The 14,479-nt window shown below is 32.5% G+C and overlaps 1 protein-coding gene across 1 annotated transcript in view; it reads left to right on the forward strand.

Annotated features, from left to right (window-relative positions):
- Positions 1-1,348: 1,348 nt before the first annotated feature.
- Positions 1,349-14,479, forward strand: part of FucTA (glycoprotein 3-alpha-L-fucosyltransferase A) — a 40,037-nt gene continuing 26,906 nt past the window's right edge. The window contains exon 1 of the mRNA XM_068763556.1: positions 1,349-1,564. The gene's annotated coding sequence lies outside the window, so the exon portion shown is untranslated. The remainder of the gene's footprint in view (positions 1,565-14,479) is intronic.

Here is a 14,479-nt window from a genome sequence, read left to right on the forward strand (position 1 = left end):
TAGCGTGGGTTTTTTTTCCAAGATTAAAGCAACCCATGTTACATGAATAAATCAAAAAAAAGTTCAAAAAAATTAATATGCAATTATTTCGGCATTTATATCGCTTTAAATAGAAACTATTAAACCGTATATTTTTTAAAGACATTATACAAAGGATTTTTTGACATAACTATTACAAATGAACAACGATCCAATATATTTCAGTAAAAAGATACTCAGGATGGTCCGTTTACAGCAACAAACAGCTATTATCAACGACTAGCACATGACAAGATTGTGCTACTTCTTTCATGTGACGAAGTCCTTACGAAGTTAATTACTTCAACATTCAGTACGCTTACATTTGTCGGATTCGGTCCGACTATAATGCGGACGTCTTATCCAAATTTAAAAAAAAAATCTTTAATAATGTAAGCATTTACTCGCAGTTTTGACACGTCAAAAATATTATAAAAAAAAACACTAGCGATACAAATTAGAATTAAAAAAAAACACCGGCTCGGAATGCTGATCTCCTAAAAAGAGCCAACCAAAAACTTACCAGCCGCACTTTTAAAATGAATTTTAACAATGTTTCTTAATTATTTAAATGTCAACCATGTAAATGAATCAATAAAAAAAGTTCCACGCATTTTGGTCAACTAAAAACTCTTGAATGCGAAGAGTTATTTAATGAGGCATACTTTCAATTTTAGATTAAAAATTAAGAGTAGGAAGATATAATGTCGTGGAACTTTATTATGTATGCAATATTAAATAAAAGATCGAATTGGCACCCTATATATTTAAATTCAGAAATTATTTAACATACTATGGATTAAATCTCTTGTTGCCGTCAAGTTTAGTTTACCGTCTATTCGGATGAAATTCCTTACATCTGAAAAGAACAAGCGAAAGAAACTGCGGGACTATATATTTTTAAATAATGTAAAAGCGAACACATCATTCACAAGGTGTGCTTTTATTTTCAATGAAACTATTTATAGTGCTATAACTTTTTAAAAAAAAAAAGCTGGATATGGAAGCTTTTTGTACATTTTCTGGAGTCTTATTGTAAAAGCCTTTGTATTACATTATTCTAATTACTACTTAGTTACTCTGATACTGTTAGTTACTTAATGCAAATATCAAATTTGATCGCCATAGAGTGTTAGTTAGAATTGTAAATAAAGACCTCAAAAATCAATAGTTAAAAAAATGTTAAACTTTTAAGTCTGGCATGTTTTTTTCATATTTTGCAAGGTTGAGTATGGGGAGCATACGTCACACTATCACACAGCGGCACCGTCAATGCAGTGTGGATATGCGGCAGGCGCGGTGCGCGCGCAGTTCACCCCAGCGCCAATACTCAGTCACTAGCCGGCTAGCGCGCGCCTCTTTCTATCGACGCGTCACCAAACCGCGCACACCCGATTCGACATCGGCCGTATATTATTATGACTTAAAAAATTCTCATGCGTCCACTATCAGTGATATTTTATTAACAAACAAACAGTTTTTTTGTTAAATTACAATTAACAATTGAAATCGGATCAAAAATCGGCACTAAAGTATTAGTTTTCATGTAAGTAAATCTCTGTTTACTTGTTTCTTGGCAATTCCGTTTAAATCTTACTATGTTTGTTAAGTTTAATGTACATACCAGTAGATTTTTATTGTTAAATACATTATTTTAAATATCTATCGTTTACTGTGTACTTAATGTTAATTTTATAACATTACAAAAACTTTACCTAAGGCACGTCTTAAGCTATCTTTATCTATTAAATATTAATAAACTTTGTATCTCTAGAAAAGGGCACAGGAAAAAAAAACAAGTTTGGAACTATAAATGCATTATTTAAATATCGAAGATTTTGTACGTTATATACGTGATTATAAAATTAAAATATACACACCTAAAAAGAACATTTAAATCACAGCTAAAAGTACTTTAAGAGATCATATTGATGAAAATATTGTTGTAATAATACACTGACGATCTTCCCCATTAGGAATATGTTTACAATTACCACACGACATTGACGGTCCAGACTATGTTTATAATTTTCCAACAAAGCCGTCATCCATTGCGAGCTAAAACAATTGTCGTCGATTTAAAAATTCCGAATTGCTTTATGCGCTACATTTTTGGTTTTATATTGTTTCGCATCTATAAATCATGTTTGCTATCGACTGAAAATCAATGAACATGCTTCAATAAATTACTTAGTTTCAATCAAATTACAATAGAATTCAATCTTTTTCCAGAGATATTAATAGTTTTTTACACCCTTGTTTCACAGCTGCATTGTTATGTAAGTTAGCGTTACATAATTTAATTGTATTAGTAAAAATAATTGCTACTGTTTTCAGGTCGACGCAATTAAAATTTATTTTTCATTGAGAATCATTACATTGAAACATAAAAATCAACTTTGGTTAAGATTAATTTCTTGTTTATATTTTATTCAATCAATGTTTTAACACTGGCTTAATTAAATTCTATATTATTAAGAAGTATTTATGATGGATCCATCACAACCAGCGACAATTATAAAAATAATATGATAAAATATAACTTATAATCAAGGACTACAAGTACGATCACCACTACATGTGGAATTAGCGAAACAAAAATTTCGTCGAAAAATAGTAATAAAATAAATCCGATTATTAAAAAATATGGAATAATTTAATGTCAAATCAACGTACACAATTCAAATATAATTTATAAAAACAATACAATGTCTGAAACTAAGTGTAAATGTCAAGTACAGATTAACCAAATCCAAGTACAGATTAACTTGAACAAAATGGAATGTGACTTCACATAGGATTCCCAAGTGAATAACCGATAAAATGTTTATCAACCTTTCTTATGTAGATACAGTTAGTTTATGCAGTATAGTAAACTGAATGCTAAAAGTGCTAATTGCCTAAATTGTTAACTGTCAATCGTTTCTTGCCATTCGCTATTTTTGTGTCCATAATACATTGCATATTTAAATTTAGCCCTATGTATCGTGTTACCAAAAAAATCTTTTGGACATATGAACTGAAAAAAACTTTTAAATATATCGGACTCACATATTTCGTCTGCGACGTAATACTTCCAAATATGATTATTAGATTATTAACATTTACAGTTAAACGTATGTAAGATGTAAGTTATTATGTATGTATGTAAGTTATTCTACATAGTTATGTTACACACTTCTGATATATGTTACACACATATATTTTCACATCAAAGAGAATATTTCTGTAAAATGGAGATGTTTCCACATCTACCCGTTATTATAAATTAAAGAATCAATAACGAGTTGTTTATAATTCAGAGTTTACTACTTTTCTTATATACTTTTTCTTACTTTACCTCAATATGTAGTACCTATGTAAGCACCTAATGAATTTTCTGTTGATAACGAATACACACCAAAGAACAGATTTGCCAGGTTCGCAGTGGTTCGATAAATTTAAATAAGAATGTCGTAATTGGCTGTCACAAGAACTTAAGAATATTTGACATATTACTGTAAAAAAAGGAAGTTCAAAAACCAGTTCCGTGTGGACTGAATAAATTGGTACATATCGATCGCAGTAACGACAGCCAATTGAGGCGTGTTTACGTAAGAAGTTCAGACTTTGTATAAATATTTTACGTATCCGTCCTCTAAGCTATCTCCGTCTTGTATAACTAAGTAGGCCTTTAATGCATTCGTGAGAATACACTGTTTAGCGTATCGTAGTTTAGTGTAACTCGCAGGTTCGGTAGGTTTTTTACTCCATTCTTTATTTCGTTAACTTTAGCGCACAAAATTTGTCTGTACTTTCTTATATTTAACTTTTAAAGATTACTCTTTAATATTACTTTAATACGTTTAATGTAATTTCGCTTAAACCTTTTAAGCTATACGTAGTCGGTTCTTAAATATTGCCACTCGTGCAAAATAATAAATGTATTTTTTGAGGAGATTGTATTATTTTGTTAATTATTTACGATAAATGGTTATGGTCACTCGCCTATTGATATTTTCGACTTGCTGAAACGCACTTAATATACATAAGAATTTGTTTTAAAGTTATGTATATTCAAGATTTTTATTCATTTTCAACACAAAACAATATTCATTAATGCGTTGGAATGCACTGGTGCACCCATTTCAAAAACAATAATCACGTTACTATATGTAGATATGGTGGCAAATATCTCATACACATTACAGATTAATAATCGTTCCACGTACACAATACAACCATAAGCAAGTTGACATCTTAATACCTAAGTGTTTACATTGCAAACACCTGCTATTTTATTATTATATTACATGAGTGGAGAGTGTTATTGAATAGGTAACTATGTAGTTTTCAGCTTACTGCGTGAGTTCATTCTATATATGAGTACACGGAAACCGGCACCGTCTTTTTCTATCCAGAATTATTAGTACCTATAACCGTGAGTTGGTACTCTCAATCGGGGTCTCTTTGGCAGTCAATGAACAAGCCATGGAGCCATACCTCTCCGGAGTTCTCTACTTCTTCCTCCACTCTACTAGATCTTACCAGAAATGAGGAGAACCGTTGAGGAAGAAAAGTAACCAATATTTCCCACCAGATTAGCAAGTTGAAGTCGAAGTGGCCAGGCAGTAAAACAGATGAGCGTAGAAGCGTCTGGATTCTGGAGTGAAGACCACGGACGAGCGAGTGAAGCGTTCATAGTCTGTCAAGGTCGAAAGACGACCTTGTTAAGGTCGTCAGAAAAGGCTTATCTCGGGCAGCTTCCGACCGGTAATATTATAAATCTAGAAGAGTCCTATGTTCAATGGTCGGCTTACAGCTGAAATAATGATCTGTTGTTAAGTTGCTGATTTTAAATGATGACATTTTTCAATACAAAAATGTTTGATTTTTCATTTAAAACATTAGCATATGCAGCTTTACCGTGTATGGCAGAACGATAAAGGTGCTTGGCAAAAACCTCTTTACTCGTGACTCTCAGCTCAGGTCGATACATTATATACTCCATCTGATATGGAGGCCGCTAAGCTCTTGGGTCTCTCCGTTCTTCACGTCTACTGGTAGGAGCAAAGGCCCCGAGAGTCGATCGCGGCTTGTACTTTTATTTGAAATGCTTTTGGTACTTCACTGTTATCGGATTATCAGGAGGATAAAAAACGTATATCGCGGCCACTCCACGTGTTAATTAATGATATGAAATAGTAAAAATAACCTTTATTGACAATTTTTTTAAGTTTATGATATATACAGATAGTTTAGTATAAATGTCTCGTTACTTACTAGACGCGTGTCGTTGTGAGAACCTCCAGCTTTTACCAATCATTTCTTAACGCAGCTGTTCTATGCCACATACAGCGGGCGCTCTGTCTGATATCATCTCACCAACGTTTTCTTTGCCCTACTACTTTTCTTTTTGGCAGGAATCTAGCAGCTGCCTCTGTAATGTCTTGTCTGAATGTTTTAATTGTCTCTGACTATATGCCCGGCCTATAGCCACAGGCCTTTCAATTTTCTAGTTTTTTATTTATATTTTTTTATTAATATACTCTCTACTCCCTACTACTCTTTTTGTAGTATTTCTTAAATCGTTGATTATTTTTTATCACAAACATGAAGAGATAAACATAAAATAATAGGAATAGTCAGACGCATTAGGTAAGTTATTTCATCCACTATTGTTTGTAGCCTAGATAGGCGCAGAAATTGGCCAATGAGGAATGGCATCGATAATATATCCTGTTATATTTACAAGTCTTAAAGTTTTCCGCCAATTTTGTAAGTTAGCTGGACAGAGCTAAAGACAGAGAAACGTAGCATGCCTTGAGGGAGGCTTTTACATACTTGAACGGAATCCATTAATTAAATAATTAAAAATTGAATGAAATGATTATTACAACTGTATTAAATTATAACTAAAATAAGAATCTAATTTATTAAATTACTAGGAGGACCGAAAAGTAATGTCGCTTTCTTAAATTAAATTTACATGACTACGTTTTTAACAAGTTTTTATTTCTAATCAACAATATATACTCTTTCGTTATCAACAACCTTTTGCCATCTAATATACAAATTTTGAATGCCGCTTAACATCCATCGGTTTTTCTGTAAAATTTTTCGACCGAAACATTACTTTCCTGTCCCCCTAATATAATGTAAATAATTAATATCCCTTATTTAAAATAATGTTTTAACATGTTTGGAATAAAATAAAATTTTTATTAATATTTAAAGTTCTTAATACGGTCACCTTTGCTATATTCGTTTTTATTTAATCTTATTAAAACAATGTTACTGTAAAAAAAAATAATAGCTTAGGATAGGGTGAACAGACGGCGGATGCAGGCCGCTTTAGACCGGTCATAATGGAAATATATGGTGGAAGCCTATGCATAGCAGTGGACGTCTTTCAATTGGATAATGATGATGGTGATAATCATGTTCACAAATCAAGTTTATTCGATAGTTTCTCCTAAAATTCTATCACACATTTGAACCCATATTGGTTGATCAATTTTGACGTATGTGATATGAACATTTTCGCTGATTTGTCTGTGTTTTTCTAAAGGTTACCACGTTATTGTCTGCACCGAAGACGCGTCTCAGTATCGTAATGACGATATTTTACGATGTCGTTTACAATGCTCAAGGTAACAATTGTTTCAAACGTGCTGATTTTACACCAGTTTAGTTTGGTACGAGCAAAGGTATAATCCATTAAACGTAAATCAGTTAGAAATAGAGCAAAAGAGTATATTTTTTCCAAAGTACAGGTGGATTACACAAAAAATAATAATAAATAATGAATACAACTTATCAACTATCTCATTATCACAATTATGCCAGTCACAGGATGTCCACAACTGGACGATATAGGCCTTGAAATATATTTCCAAAAGAATTGGTTGGAAGCGATCTACATCCAGTGTCTTCGGTCGAATAATACATGTGAAATTATATTTAAAAAAATAATTTTTATTATATTATAATTATTTGCAGTACACTTTAGCTCACCTGGAGCTTTTAATTACGTATCTTTTAGTGACGTATGCTGTTATTGTATTAACTAATCAATTTAGAAAATGCATTGCAATTTGTCTCGGACGTTATGGCAAACTGTAAGTTTATAATAAAGTTAAAAATAAACAGATATAAGTTCTCACCACGAAAGCGATCAAGCGACATAGTCCGCCTTTGGCCCACTTCGAAACTTTCGTTGATAGAATCCCCGAAATGTTTTTTTTTATTGCCTAATATTTTAAGACGTTATTATCATTAGTTTAATATGTATGTCACATTTTTCATCTATGTTAAGTGTCCTTAAAATATATCTCTTTTTATAATAATTTTAAAGCTATTAATCTAGTCTTCGTAGATCGGTTCTATAAAGAAAAGGTATAAACCAATACTAATAATATTTACATATAAATATGTAAACGATAATTTTCGCTAACTAAATCCCTAAGTTATATGTTATACTAATTTTTACATAACATTAAATTTTGATCTATCTTATTTCCAAGGCTTTTTATATCACGTACAATGAGTAATAACTTTAATTCTTTTGTTATCATTAGCTAGACAAGATAAATATGCAAATCGATATTAAGTGTGGGTTCTACACCTACATATATCGTGTATTCATTTTGCATTAAAATGAAAGAAACGTATGGAATACAAAGTAATTAATTGAATATATATAGATAACTTTTGTTATAAATCATTTAATTATTTTCTTATATTATTATTATTGTAGCCCATAATAATGTCGTTAACTATATTCCATTTTTAGAAAATATAATATAGTGGCCGAGCGAATTAACATGAAATAAGTGTTGCTATAAAACTACGATAATATATTAAAACTATTTTATCCAACTGTAGTAACAAGTAAAAAGTTATATCTAAACTTTTAACAAGCTTTTCATTTTAATAAATAAAAAATATATGTTTTATTCGTATATTATTATTATTTATAATATCGTATTATATTATAAAGAATCTTCCAACTTGTACAATAAATACGTCGAAAGTTTGTAAAGGTTATTGATGTTTATAAAATAAAAAATACCTTTTTCCTTATTTTTAATGCTTTTCTTTAAGAGTCCATTTAGCGTTGTTTAAACGATGTGGTTTTCAAACAGGATTATAAAGCATTCTAAAGCTCGTCCTTGCTCGTTAATTTTTTTGGAACATAATTTTAGATTACACCATTATTACACGCTTATTCGTACCGATTTAGCACACAGGCAGTTCATAAGTTTTAGTATTTTGGCCAAGCTTTTCCGGAGTGTTTCTTGAAGTCTGCTTCGAACCCACTCATACGGTCGTATAAAATGCTATCTTACGCTTTCGGTCTTAAAAAAAGTTTCTCCTATTGTTTCATAGAAGACTATACATACTACATATACTATAGTAATAATTCGTTAATATACTACTCAAAACAAAATAGGGCCCACCATCATTTTGCCCCTTAATTTATGTGCATACATGATTATTAAAGTTTTACAATTAGTCGATGTTGAATTAGGGTTTTACACATTAAGTAAACACAAAATAACGTTTGAATTGTTTAATTTTATCGCAATACACTCAAATACACATTTTTAGAGAAAATGAGCACTAAGTAGACTGTCAATAAAAACTTTTATAGTCACTGTTTGTTTTTAATAAACTTGCCGGGAGCTTTTCTTTAGTATCGAGTAGGACCTCCTTTGCTCCGTATGCACTCTCTGAGCCTATCTGGAACACTCTCAATCAGATGAGTGATGTTTTGGTCGGATATTCGTTCCCAACAGAGTTTCAGCGCGTTTATGAGGTCCTGTTGGCTGTTAACGTGGCTATGGGTCTCTTTAAGACTTCTTTTCAATTGATCCCATAAATGCTCAATCGGGTTGAGATCTGGACTCATTGCTGGCCAAGGTAAAACCGAGATATTGGCATCGGAAAGTGCCCTCTGAGTGACCCTAGCTGTATGCGCACGAGCGTTGTCTTGTATAAACACAAAATTATCACCTGCTCTTTGTGAATATGGGATGACATGAGGTCGGATTACTTGCTCGACGTAACTGGCTGCAGTTACCGTCCCTTCGTTCAAGATCACCAGCTCTGTTTTGCCTAACAAGCTTATACCGCCCCATATCATCACACTCGGGCCCCCAAAACGATCAGTACCGTGCATGCATAGTTAAGTAAAACGTTCTCCTTCTCTTCCCCACACACGTACACGTCTGTCATCGCTAAAAAACTTAACTTTACACTCGTCTGAAAAGAGTACTGTCCTCCAATTGTCCATGGTCCAGTCCAAATGCTCACGTGCAAACCTCAAACGTGTTGCCCGGTGAGCCCTTGTTATTTTTAAACGAATAACACGCATCCTAGAATGTTGCCGTTCCTCGTGGAGTCGATTCCGAATGGTTTGACCACTAACGCGTGTGCCAGTAGATTGCCTTAGCCGGGATTGCAAGGTCCGGGCGGTTATCGTGCGTTCCCGGCGCGCAGTCAATCGAATGTACCGGTCTTCTTGAGCAGTTGTGGCTCGAATCCTTCCTGATCCATGTCTTCTAGCTACTCTACCTGTCTCCTGGAACCGCTCCCATTCGTTTCGAATAGCTCGCCGTGACACACCAAGGCGAGATGCAACCGATCTTTGCGATTCTCCCTCTTGAGGCAAAAGAACTGCCCTTGTCGAAGTTTCCACATCCATATGACGACGAGAACCTGGCATTGTAATCGGGAATAATGCCGAAACGAAAAAAACACAGCTAAACAAAGTGTGATCAAAGTATTGCGCTTAAAGCAAGACTGAGAACACAAACGATTGAAAATTTAAGGAATGGATAAATTTAAGCACTTTACTTTTTTGTCTACCCACTTGAAATCAACAAGAAAGTTACCTTTTAAACCATCATTATGAACTAATAAACATGTGTGCTAGAAGTGGTAGTGCTTCATTTTGTCAATGATTAGTATATGAGTTTATTATAAACACGATTAGAGCGATATGATTTGTGGGGCAATCCAAGAAATTGTGATAGTAACAATCGAGATAAAAAAAAACGGTAAAACGTATTATCAGATAAGCCCTACAAATCTACTTATTACAGAGTATTTATAGGTGCTATCTTTATAAAAAAAAATAATCGCTATTTTTTCGGTTCGTTTAAATTTACGGGCACTTGTTAATAATGTAAGTAATATTTCCAAAAATTGTTTTTCAATTTGTGATAGGAAATTAAAAACTACTTGAATAATCCCCAAAAATTGTGTTTTTAACGAAAAACCGAAAAATGTTTATTCAGCCATACCAAAAAATTATATCAATTTGTTGTTTTTAAGAATAATGTTTATCATACATTTCTAAAAATACAACTTACACTTTGTGCATTAATTATATAGGATTGACACTGTTCACAAACAAGTTTCCAGAATATTTACTATAATATGTCGTCAACATATATATACGTACATGCGTATGCACTTATGCGTATACATACGTATGATACATGCCCTCATAAACATCTTTTGGGGGAAGCCTAAGCCTTACAGTGGGCGTCTATGGACTGAAATGACGAACGGCTTCCTACATATTAAACACTCTCCACAACAATTACCGTGTCTAATAAATTTAAGTGTTTTATATTCTTTTGAATTTTTCATGTAATTCTAGAACATTTTTCTTCTTTTTGAACTTTGGTTTGTCAGCTATAATTAGTTCACTTGGTTGTGGTTAATTGTGACTATTAATTCATCGTTATTCACTTAATAAGAATATGCAGCGGTTAAAGAACAGATTACTAATATCATAACAGAAACTAATATTATCACTTAAACCACCATAAATAGTTATGATTTAGATAAACTATATTTATCTCCTAGTGTGTACTAGTGTGGATAACCCATGGATGCTTGAGATTTCTCTACGAAATCGAATCAGAAATGACAAGATCCGTAGATGAACGAAAGTAAGCGACGTGGTCCAGCGAATGGACTTAAAGTAGCACTCATAACCGATGACCGCCGGGACCTCGAGGTAAAGACAAGCGAAGCGTAAAATGTCCACCCACAAGATTGACGATTTTAACTAGATCGTATTAGTTAAAGTCGTCAGAAGAAGCTAGGTGCCTGCTTCTTTTCGAAATCTATAGGGAAAGGCCTAATGCCATCATCGAACACCCTACGGCTGAAATGATGATGACGATCGTCTTATTTTTATTTTTATGGCATTACAATAGAAAGCGCGATCTAGAATTACACTATTTTAGTACAGTATAGCAAAAAAAATTACATCGTTGATTTAATTATAAATCAAAATGCAACGCTATAAACCATACACGCGTTACGGGCAGGTGTAACTAAGCAAAACAATAACGATAATTTATTTTCAATAATCGATAGTAATTTATTTCTGATATAAGATAAACCACATACGTTAATAGAATTGATTGTTTGGAAGAAATAGCCGTTTGCGATAAGAACTTTGTACTTCTTTTTTTGTATGTTTCATCTAATTTTATGTTCTATTGATGTACAATAAAGAGTAAATAAGTAAACTTAATCTCATCATCGGAAAATAGATTCAAGGCCATTGAAGTTCGTCGTGATCTTAAAGATCGTTCACCAAGTATATATAAGGAATAGAAACAATTATGACAGAAATTTTATCACTTTAAAGCAAAACAATAATTTATTTATATACAAGTCTATGAAACTTTATAAAATGCAACAATGTTTGACTTCTTTTCAACGGCGTCGGTCCACCTAGTGGAAATCGTACCACGCCGCGTCTATGGGCCACTCGATACTATATAAATATATTATATATATAAATATATATACATATATATATATATATATATATATATATATATATATATATACCACTCGAGAACATTTCGGCTCCAATGGCCATCGGCTTTACGAGCGATGTACCCCGCCCGAAATTCTTCGAGCTACGGCCATAACCCTGGTTCTTGGATCGCAGCGAAACTCTGAATATTGTTTTCCATTGCTCCTAAGCCTTCTATATGTAAGCCCAAACGTAATTAATTAATGTGAACGTTTTCATTAATGTTTGACTGAAGCCATAAAAATAAATGTTGAATGCATATTCTTTTACATTCATGTGCATAATAATTTTACATTCAAGTTTAAAATAATGGATCTGGAGAGGGTCTATTGTTGCACTTTTAATTACAACAGTTTCAGTAGCCAGGTATTTTTTTTTTCATTTTACAGTTATACTTATTATGCCTATCGTTGGAAAGTTTTTTTTTCATTAACTGTTCGAAAATAAATTAAAATAAAATAGTATTCATAAACTTTATTATTCCTTGTAGATTATAAGTAAAAATGATTTTTTGGTCGTTGATTAGTCTGATTGAAAGCAGATGACATTAAATGCGTAGAATATAAATAAACATCGATACAGTCATTCCTTGTCCCGTATCCAATACAATGTAAAAATGCGTAATAAAGCTCAGGAAACGCTCGGAAGCAATGCCGACAAAACAACGAAGTTATACAACTTCGATATCCGGTTGAAAAGAGAAAACTGAATTTAATTTTTTGATCAGTATTTATTTTGTTAAATAGTAATAACTAACAAAAATTATTCATCTGTTTATGAGTTCCATAACAATTTTATTGTTTTAATTAATTAAATCTATTGTTTATTATCTGTCTTCTATACACTAAATATAAAAAGATTTTTTTATTTATGTACAGTGTTATGTGTTGTTGAGTCATGATGAATGTTCCATTATACGCAGCTGACGGTGAAGTACCAGTAGTAAATGTTTAAAATTAAAGACATAGTGTTTATTGTTATATTAGCTGTTGTTTCCGTGAAGCAACATTACGTTTAAATTTTTCGTTTATCCACCTACACAACTAAAAATCACGACGTAATGATCAGGAACGACGCGTGGCACTTGCTTAAGATTTTACTGGCATTAGTTGTTTAACTACTACATCTCGGTAAATACACTTAAAATTGCGATATTTATATTTGATTCTAGTAGTTTCAAGAAATTTCGTACTGTCAGAAGTTATTGAGCTCGCAATCAATTAAAAACATTTTACTGTTACATATTTCAGAGTGATCAATATACTATATTTATTGAATATATTTAATATAAATAAATTAACTGATCAATAAACACAGACCATTGCATGCGTAAACTGTCAAAGTCGTAACTGTCGAGCAGTGATAGCACAGCGGTAAAAGACTTGATTGCCACTGTTCACAAACAAATTTCAAGAGAATGGGTAGTAACATTCTCTGCCTTTCGTAATATCACATTGCGATCGTGAACCCGCCTGGCAAGCATGGCGCTTATTGTATATCCTCCATAGATATCTTTGGGAGAGGCTTAAGCCTTGCAGTAAATGTCTATGGGCTGCAACGACGAAATTGTTAAATGCGCGAAGTTCAAAGCCAAACTGTCAAATGCCCAAAGTTGCAATAGTCATTATCATATTATTATTTTTTTCTGTTTCCTTCTAATTTTCATTTATTTTTCTTGAGAACCTTTTACAAAGTATCATAAAACTTGTAAAAATTGATTTAATTAAATCGTTAAAATTTTTATCAACTTATTGTGTGATCAGGTGAAAAAGAGAATAATGTTATAACTTATTGACAGATATAACTTTTCGTACTATACTGCCGTCTTATAAATAATTTTTTTGCTTATAATTATTAATATGAATTAGTTTGTTTAATCTTTTACTTTTATCATTAATAAGTAGCATAAAGAAATAGGAAGATAAGACTTTCCGTGTTCAATCTTGATTGGGATAAGAGATATTAATCTTTATCCTTAATCTATAGTTGCAACAGAAGATATGCCACTGGTCACGCATAGGTATTTTTTTCATTTATTAACATATTACTAAATTGAAACAAAGTTTTTTTTTCTATAACATATACGAAGATTAATATGACATTATTTACCAACATTATCTCTTAGTACAAGTAATATAAATGGATAATTTACATAGTGGTTGGGCCACTACGTCAATTCTCCAATTAAATTTATAATTTTCACTGTAATGTAAAACGATCACTAACCTCAGATACGATGATGACATCACACTGTTGACGGCAACAATGTGCGAACTTGCGGGATTATTCCAGAGGGTGGAATGGGAAAGGAGATAAGAATGTGGTCGGAATTATAAAAATCAAAGTAATGTGTATGTAGGAGGCAACATCTTCCAGACCGCAGCGCTACTAAAGATAGAGTACGAAAGGGAGATCGTATATCTAGCGTCAATGATCAGCGATCAGCGGGATTGCAATAAGGGGTTTCGAAGACGAAGTCAAATGGCAAGAAATGGTTGACCAGAATATAGCAGAATAAAAATGAAAAATGTCTTCAACACCATAAAAATCAAATCCGCCGCTTCAAACTTGTCTTAGCTGTAATCTAAGAAGAGTATTATCTGTCCTGCATCCAGAAATGAACTTCTTATA

The sequence above is a fragment of the Battus philenor genome, unplaced genomic scaffold (assembly GCF_028537555.1).
Source record: "Battus philenor isolate CCGP_79_NKW_IND1 unplaced genomic scaffold, ilBatPhil1.0.hap1 SCAF_18, whole genome shotgun sequence".
In the NCBI taxonomy this organism is placed as follows: Eukaryota; Metazoa; Arthropoda; class Insecta; order Lepidoptera; family Papilionidae; genus Battus; species Battus philenor.